This window comes from Rutidosis leptorrhynchoides, chromosome 8 (genome assembly GCF_046630445.1).
Source record: "Rutidosis leptorrhynchoides isolate AG116_Rl617_1_P2 chromosome 8, CSIRO_AGI_Rlap_v1, whole genome shotgun sequence".
In the NCBI taxonomy this organism is placed as follows: Eukaryota; Viridiplantae; Streptophyta; class Magnoliopsida; order Asterales; family Asteraceae; genus Rutidosis; species Rutidosis leptorrhynchoides.
Window position 1 is genome coordinate 368,870,118 of NC_092340.1, and position 10,128 is coordinate 368,880,245.

Here is a 10,128-nt window from a genome sequence, read left to right on the forward strand (position 1 = left end):
ATCATTAACCGCATCCAAGTTCATAAATACATATCAATGATTCGGAAACTTACTACCTACATACAATACGCCATTTCATAGGTAATCAAGCATACAATACAACCTAACACTTACTAACAACATTAACAAGCATTCAATGCATCAAAAGTTCATTTTAAGGTTCATCAAACCCTAATTAAGAATCACAAAATCAATAATCATGTTAACGCAAGGTTTTCATATCATCCAACATACCAAAACGAAACTAACGATGCTAGTAACACTTTTAACACAATGGGTTTAACATCTAACAACATTTAATCAATCAAAATCAAAGATTAAACTAATCCATTTCAAGTGTTCATGCTAGTTACACCGAATAACAAGATCGAGCATACAATTTACATACACGACATCACAATGAGCCATAGACACTAACTAACACCATTTCAAGTCAAAAACACGAATTTAGAGAAATCTAAAGTTTTAGAAATGTTACCCAAACGAGATGAAGTTGGTACCAAAATGAAGAGGATGAAGAGAGGATCACGAATATGTAATTTATTTTGTTGTAAACCTCCTAGATCGAATTTAGATGATGATTGAATGAATTTGGTAAATGTGTGTGTGTTCTTGCTAGAGAGAAAGAGAGAGAGATGGAGATGATTGAATGGTGGTGATTGGGGTGGACTAGTTGACCTAGTCAACTAGTTTGCCCCGTGTCAATTTTAGTCCCTCAAGTTTGAATCGGGTGCGTGAATTACCTAATCGAGATAATTTAAAACGCGTATTAACGAAAGATGTTATAAATATATAACGGACTTTAAAATAGTTAAACGGAAAGTAAAAGGAAAAAGGCGGGATGTTACATTACCTACTCCTTAAAAGAAATTTCGTCCCAAAATTTAAGTAAGCGTAGTAAACTCGGGTCCCCTTTTGGCATTCCAACGGGAATAAGTGAGGGTATTTCTTTTGCATTTGATCTTGCCTTTCCCAAGTAAACTCGGGTCCCCTTTTGGCATTCCAACGGACTTTAACAATCGGAATTCGGCTTTGTTTCAATGTCTTGACGGAGGTGTCCACAATTTCAACCGGTTCCTCCACAAAATGAAGTTTGTCATCAATAGTGAGTTCCTCGAGAGGAATGACGATATCGGGTTCAGCAAGGCACTTTTTCAAGTTAGATACATGGAAAGTAGGATGAACGGAGTTCAATTGAGGTGGAAGATCTAAACGATAAGCAACGGTTCTAATACGCTCCAAGATTTCGAAAGGACCAATATACCTTGGATTCAGCTTCCCGCATTTCCCAAAACGGATTACACCTTTCCAAGGCGCGACTTTTAACATTACTCGGTCACCGTCTTGAAATTCAAGATCGTTGCATCGTTTGTTGGTATAGCTCTTTTGACGACTTCGGGCCGTCCTAAGCCTATCTCGGATTTGAACGATTTTTTCGGTGGTTTCGTGAATGAGTTCGGGTCCGGTGATTTGCACGTCACCTACCTCGGCCCAACAAAGAGGTGAACGACATTTTTGGCCATATAGCGCTTCAAAAGGTGCGGCTTTAATACTCGCGTGATAACTATTGTTGTAAGAGAACTCGGCGAGAGGTAAGTGCTTGTCCCAAGCTTTTCCGAAATCAACCACGCAAGCTCGTAACATGTCCTCTAAGGTTTGAATTGTACGTTCGCTTTATCCATCGGTTTGAGGATGATATGCGGTGCTCATGTCTAAACGCGTTCCCAATGCTTCTTGCAAAGTACGCCAAAATCTAGAAACGAAACGGCCATCTCGGTCAGAGATAATCGATAAAGGTACACCGTGTCGGGCTACGATCTCCTTAATGTAAAGTTGTGCAAGTTTCTCCATTTTGTCCGTTTCTTTCATGGCAAGGAAGTGTGCGGATTTGGTGAGACGGTCAACAATAACCCAAATGGTATCATAACCGCCCGTCGTTTTTGGTAGCTTGGTGATAAAATCCATCGTTATCCTTTCCCACTTCCATTGCGGGATCTCGGGTTATTAAAGTAGTCCAGACGGTCTTTGGTGTTCGGCTTTGACTTTGGAACATGTCAAACACTTGGAAACATAAGTAGCTACGTCCCTTTTGATGTTCGGCCACCAATATTGTTCCTTAAGGTCGTGGTACATCTTATTGGCACCGGGGTGAATCGAGTATCGTGACTTATGGGCTTCATCTAAAATAAGACTTCGTAGGTCCCCATATCTAGGCACCCAAATCCTTTCGGCGAAATATCGAAGTCCGGTCTCCCTAACTTCGAATCGAGAGACGAGAATGTTCAAGAGCTCGTGTGAAACGTTTTCATCCTTGAGAGCCTCATCTTGGGCTACCCGAATTTGGCTATTAAGGTTGGTGTGAATGGTGATGTTTAAAGCTCGGACACGAAGAGGCACCGCTCTTTCTTTTCGACTTAAGGCATCGGCTACTACATTTGCCTTCCCGGGATGGTAACGAAGCTCGCAATCGTAATCGTTTAAGGTTTCAATCCACCTTCGTTGTCTCATGTTTAGTTGCTTTTGATCGAAAATGTGTTGGAGACTTTTGTGGTCGGTAAAGATAGTACTCTTGGTTCCATAAAGATAGTGTCTCCACATTTTAAGTGCTGATGTCAAAGCAGAGGGGTATAAAATACTATTAAATTTTAGCAGAAAACACTATTAAATACGATACAATTTTACACAAGATATTTATTTATTTATAGAATGGATATACTTAAACCTTGCTACAACACTTATAGGCAGTGTACCTAATCGTACAGTAGTGTAGTTTTTAGTAAGTCCGGTTCGTTCCACAGGGAAATCTTTAAACAAAGCTCAACGCTATATTAGTTTACTTTTATAAAAATACAAATATATATATAAGTAATATTATTATTATAAAGGGGGGTTTTTACCGTTTAATGACCGGTTTGTCGATTTTAAGACTTTAGTCGCAGTTAAAACCTAATGTAAAATATAAAATAAATACAAGACTTAAATTAAAGCGTAAAGTAAATAACGATAATGAAATTGCAAATAATAAAAATGCGATAAAATAAAATTGCGATAATTAAAAAGTACGATAATTAAAAGTGCGATTAAATAACAAATAATAAAAGTGCGATAATTAGAAGTGCAATTAAATATAAAATAAAGGAAATTAAATATGAAATAAAAGAATTATGCTTATTTAAACTTCCGTAATCATGATGTTTGACGTGTTGATTTTAGTTTTATTCCCATGGGTTAATTGTCCTTTGTCCTGGATTATTCAATATGTCCGTCTGGTTTTTGTCCATAACAGTCCATCAGTCATAAATATAAATTGCAAGTGTCCTTGTCAAATTATTATTATACCCGAAGTTAAATATTCCAACTAATTGGGGATTCGAATTGTAACAAGGTTTTAATACTTTGTTTAATGAATACACCAGGTTATCGACTGCGTGTAAACCAAGGTTTTACTACTTTGTTAACAATTACACCAATTACCCTTGAATGTAATTTCACCCCTGTTTTGATTATTCTAGTGGCTATTAATCCATTCCCATGTCCGGTTAAATGAACGATTATTCGTACATATAAATACCCCGCCCATCGTGTCTGATCGAGTGTATATGGTAATTTATAGGGACGCCCAATTGTAATTCTTTATATTAACATTAACAAACTTTCATTTAGTTAAACAAATATAAAGCCCATTAATAGCCCATAGTCTAGTTTCCACAAGTGTCGTTCTTTTATCCAAACCCCAATTATGGTACAAAGCCCAATTACCCAATTTTAGTAATTAGCCCAACATCATGATTACTTCGTTTTAAATAAGCATAATAATAACTTAGCTATGAGACATTAATATAAAAAGGTTGAACATAACTTACAATGATTAAAAATAGCGTAGCGTTACACGGACAGAATTTTGACTTACACCCTTACAACATTCGCTAACATACCCTTATTATTAGGATTTTAAATTAAAATTAAAATTAAAATATAAATTATATATATATATATCGTATATATTGAGAGAGATAGAGAAATAAGATATGAAATTTGATCAGAATTCGGTTTGCTTTATAGCCAGAAGTGAAATTTGAGGCTCCGCGACTCGCGGCAAAATGCCCTTCAAACTCCGCGAGTCGCGGAGATATATTTACAGCTCACACCCTTGGAGTTTCTTGCTGCCGACGGTTTTAATAATATATATATAATATATATATAATTAATATAATTAATTATATATTATATTATATTTATATACTTAGTTAACTTGTAATTTTTAGTCGGTTGCGTCGAGCGTTAAGAGTTGACTCTGGTCCCGGTTCCGGATTTTCGAACGTCCTCGCGTACAATTTAATATCTTGTACTTTGCGTTTTGAATCTTGTACTTTTGTAATTTTGAGACGTTTCTTATCAATAATTGGAACCTTTTTGATTGTCTTTTGTTCTTTTGAGCTTTTTGGTCGTTTGCGTCTTCAATTCGTCGAATCTGTCTTTTGTCTTCACCTTTTATTATTTAAACGAATATCTCTTGTAAATAGAACAATTGCAACTAAAAGCTTTTCTTTCTTGAGGAATAATGCTATGAAATATATGTTCGTTTTTAGCATTATCAAATATTCCCACACTTGAGTGTTGCTTGTCCTCAAGCAATATCGTCTTGAAATACTAGAATTACTTCTTTATTCTTCACACTTTGTACATCAGTGATTTCTATACGGCGGTATAAACAATGGTAGTAACGATATGGTTTACAGTCCCACATGACTATAAAAATTTAGATCCATTAAGGAAATTGGATCTTTATGAAAACATTTGATCTTTTGAAATCTAGTTTTTACCCTAGATTAGTTTTCCGGAATAACCCTTTACTGGTTTTTGCAAAATATTTTTGTGGGTTTGGTGGGTTTCAGATTTGAAAATTTTAGCTCAAAACTTGCGGTTTTGTGTCACCCACTTGCTAACCTTGTATTTGGAAAGCAACACGTCCAGTTTACTTGTCCCGTATATTACCTTTCGGCAAACTACCGTCCGGTTGTAAAGGAAAGCGTTGAACAAGCAACTGTTTAAGGCAATGTCCCGTGACATGCTTTTGATTATGGTCTATAACGTGTCGGACGCAATTACTATCCTTGGTAGGAGCAATAGTAAAGCTCACCCTTATAATTTTTTCGGTCTGGCACAAGGTCCTGTCTTTGACCACTATGCAACCACCGTTCTTACGGTTGACACCCGATTTAGTTCAGGTGACCTAATGAATTCCAGGTGAATTCCTAGGATTTTACGTTCAATGGTAATGAACGCATTGAAAATAGGGTTTTCAGAAAACAAATCGGTTTGTAATTTTTTTTTTTTTTTTTTCAAAATATTTTCTCGTTTAAGCTCGAGTTTAGATATCATCGAATTCCATGAGTTTGAATTCTCAATCTTTAAGGTCAATCTCAAGGATTGAGTAATATCAGGCTTAAAAGCTGATTTTTAATCTTTAAGGAGATTATCCTTTCTGGGGATCTGATTCATTAGTCTTATCCAGCTAATTTGCACGGTGCCCCCCCATTGTACGAGATAAATCCTTCTCATGGTTAGGATAAATCTGACCACTTGGCGACCCTGTTTAATGCTGAGGTCCGTGGATTTCCTGCTGATTTTAGTGATGACTTTTCTAGATTTTTCGTCAACCTACAGCTGGTCTGGACGACAACTTCATGACCTAAATCAAGAAGCGCGTTTCTTTTTCGGAAGACTTTACTTCCTTTTAATGATGGAATTGATTCATCGTGTAGATCCATCTCTTCTTTTCTTTCATCGGGTAAAACAGTTTAGTTTAGTTCAAAGCAAAAGTATTTTCAGTTATTGGTTACAGATATATGTGACATATGTTTAAAATAACTTGGTAAATTTTCCCACACTTGGCTTTTATTTTCCTTTTTATCGTCCTCTATTCCATTTTAAATGAATTTTAACATTTTAGTTTGTTTCTCAATTTATGTCCTTTCCGAGGTAACAATAATTTCGGTGTTAAAACCTAGTTTTATCGTTCATAAATATGTATAAACATGATTTTGAATTCATTTAATTGAAAATTTTGAAAAATTTTACTAGAATTGGGTAGTCAGTATATAAGACTAGGGCTGTTCTTTTTTATCAGAGAGCACTAGATTCTAATACAACTACTGCTTTACTAGTATTTTTAATGGTAACCAAGTGTATAAAGTAAAAAATTTTTAAAATTCGAAAGAATTTAATCCCTTCCCACACTTAAGATCTTGCAATGCCCTCATTTGCAAGAAATCAGTAACAATTTAAATTATTGAGGGTGATTTGTGTGAAAATGATTAAATTTTTACCAAAGTTTCCAAATATATTGGCGTTTGTTTGCTGAATGATAAATGGTGCACATCATTTGTTCATTCCGTCTTGTTGTTATTTCACATGTATTTTGCATCTTGTCGTCAAAATTAGTTGCTTTTGCTGAACTTAATGCCAGTCTTTGAAAATGCGTTGTTTTACCCTGTTGTGTACATAAGATAAACTGCAAACATATATACATATTTTTGAAGTTTGGTATATTACCCCACATTCAAAAATTATTAAAATCTAAGAATAAAAGTTAGATAATTATAAAAATGATTACAATATTAACAAAAATATTAAACGTATCAATAATTACAAATTACAAAAAAAAAAAAAATAATAAGTAAACTAAGGATGATATTGGTACCAATAGGGGTTCCACGCATAACCATAAGTGCTATAGAATGCTTCGGCAGGGTCATACGTAGGATATGGTGGCTGCATCTCTATCGACCAAGGAGGGAAGACGGGTTTCGGTGTAGGAATATAGTTTCTACCTATATGTTGGCAATGCGCTATGATCTGGTTCTGATGAACTTGCCAATCTTCAAATGCTCTCTGTCTAGCATTTTCGTATTCCTGAGAAGCTATAAACCTATGCATTTCTTGCATCTCATTTCCCCCTCCTACATTACCTTGCTGCTGGTTTCTCTCTACCTGTGGATGTCTACCATTGTATCGTACTGCGGCGTTATTTCGCCGCTTCAAAACTTTCGCACCATGGTATACATTTAAACCTATAGTGTCGCGGGGTTCCGGCTCTTCTACTAATAATCCCCCCCGACTTATATCCACACCGAGATATTCACCAATCAAAGTAATAAAAATACCACCTCCTATTATGCTATGTGGACGCATCCCCCGAACCATAGCTGATAAATAATAACCCACACAATATGGTATACTTACAGCGCTGTGTGGGTCTCGAATACACATATGGTAAAACAAATCCTGTTCATTTACTTTTTCTTTGTTCTTACCCCTTTGTGTAATCGAATTAGCTAAAAACCTATGTATCACTCTTAATTCGGCTCTATCTATATCCAAATAAGAGTAGTTTCCCCCTTTGAAACGGTGATGGCTTGTCATTTGACTCCACACACCGTGTGTATCAAAATTCTCATCTATCTTTCTACCGTTTAGTATCAATCCTCTACAATCGGCAGACGCTAATTCCTCAGGCGTATATATACGTAAAGCCTGAGCCATGTCCAGTAAAGACATGTGGCGCATCGAACCGCCTAACAAAAATCTAATAAAAGAACGATCGGTTAAACTAGCTACCCGATCATTCAACTCTATACTACATAACAACTCTTCACACCATACTTTATATACAGGTCTGCGTATGGTGAATAAACATATCCAGTCATTAAAAGAAGAATTACCATACCTCTGTACAAGTAATTCCCTAATTGGCCCGGCCAATTCTACAGCTTCTAAGGGTCCCCATTCTATGACCCTCGGTACCTCAACAACCTTGGAATGAAGAGTATGCAAACCCCGTTGATATTTTGGATAATCTATCCAAAGTCTGTCAAATCTCAGGTTCGGGTGCAACTGTTCCAAATGCATATCGGAAAAGGTCATGACTGGATGAGGTACATCCTGCTTGTAGTAGTTATCTACCTCCTGTTGTTCCAAGTTCTCAGCAGGAGCATGGCGGGCTTGGGATGAAGATTCACCCCTTTCATTCTGCAAAACACATCAAACACAAATTTTGTGCATCCAAATATGCATTAGTGTCAGCAAAATCATCAATCAAAATAATTACAATGACATTATCAATTTATATCAAACTTAAGCTCATTTTCACATTTTTATCAAATCTATACTTTTTCAAATAAGCATATACGAAAATTTTCGCCAAGTTCATAAGCATTCAACTCAAATAACATGTCAAAATAATCATTACTAGCAAATAAACAAGTCTCAAATGGCATTATCTTTCAAAAATCAAGTTCATGAATTTTGGACTTGAAAAAGTCCACTTTAATTCTCAAAATCATGTTTAGGCTCAAAGTTTGGATCATTTAACTACCTAGACATGTTACACTACTCAATTTAGCAATAATTCATGACAAAAATCGGCCATAACCTGTTTATATCAAAAAGCCCCAAATTTGCTCAAGAACACAAACCCTAGATTACTCAAAATTTGAAGTTTAAGGCTTCTAATTATGTTAAACAGCATCAATCTAGGTTATACAAGCATAATACATAAACAATTTAAATCTAATTACACTAAAAAGCATCAAAATCAAATTGGGGAAAAATTAGCTCAAGAACACCTAATTTCGAATTAAATGGTGTTTAGGTGTAGAAATTTACCGTTTTTCTTGAGTAATTCTTAGATATCATCCTTCTCAACATGATTTTAGCAAAAAATTTGGTGATTAACGGTTAAAAATTGAGATTTTTGGGGGTGATTTTCGGTGGTTTTCGGGGTTTTTTCGAGCTGTATTTTTGCAGTTTTGTGTGTGGGAGCTGATCAGTTCGTGCAGCTCTCTATATTTTTTTTCTGTAATTTGGTCCCTCCGCGAGTCGCGGAGGTTTTGCACTGCAAACTCCGGGAGTCGCGGAGTTTGGTATTTTTTTTTTTTTTTTTATTTATAATCTTTAACTTATAAATCAATTAAGTATTTAATTTTAAAATTTTGTTTCCCTTGTTATTTAGGACGAGGTCGTTTCGGATCGATGTCCTAGTCCGTCCTTCGACAAAATTTTAAAATTTGTATTTTTGTAGCGATTGTTTTAAAAGCTAAGATTTTTGGGTTTTTTCAATGTTTTTGGCATACTTTAAATCAATAAGATTAAAAATATTGATAATAAAAGTTCTCGTCCCTCCCTCGGGTAAAGCAATTTCGGTTCAAAGACCTAGTCTTCAACTTACGACGAATTTTAAAAATCATATTTTTAACTTAATGAGATAAAGTAAATTTTTGTTTTTATATTCACACAACTTAAATATAAAATTCAAAATTAATATTAAAAATTCACACCAAACTCAAAATTTAAAATGCATAAAATTAAAAATTAATATTTTAAAAATTAAAAATTCACACCAAACTTAATTTAAAAATTCATATTATAAATTCATACCAAACTTATATTAATTTTTCAAATATTTACAATTTTAAATATATTGTTTTTACAGAGTTTACAATATTAATTTAAGATTTAAATATTAATTTTAAAAATATGGTAAAAATAAAATTAAAAATCTTTTTGTCTTTTTATCCCACTTTAATCAATCAAATATTATCAAAAATATGCGCTCGTCTTTTCGGTAAAGTAATTTCGGTTCCAAGACCTAATTTAACTCATGACGAATTTTTGAAATATTTTGGGTTGATTGATTAAAGATATTTATACCTTAAGAATAAACGTTAAATTTCGCAGTGATGTAATAAATTTTTGAAGGATATCAATAATTTCGGTCGCCAAACCTAATTTTATTTAATACCAATTTAATACTTTTTAGCGAACAAATTAGCGTTTATTATCAAAAGGTTAAAAATAAAAATAAAAATAAAAAACTGTACAGACATACCTGTGAAATAGATTTCTTAGTTATATGATCTATTATATTCATAAGATAGTCGGTTTAATTGATTTTCCATGGCTGCATAAGCGTAACCTCGAGCATTCATTGTCTTTTCTTCTAAACATATGAACGGTCCGTCTCTGCATAAAGTGACAAATTCGGTATTTGAATAGGTTTGATTATTTGAACATTTACCTCCATGTGACCATTTTCCGCATTTGTGACATCTTTCTATGTGTCGTGCT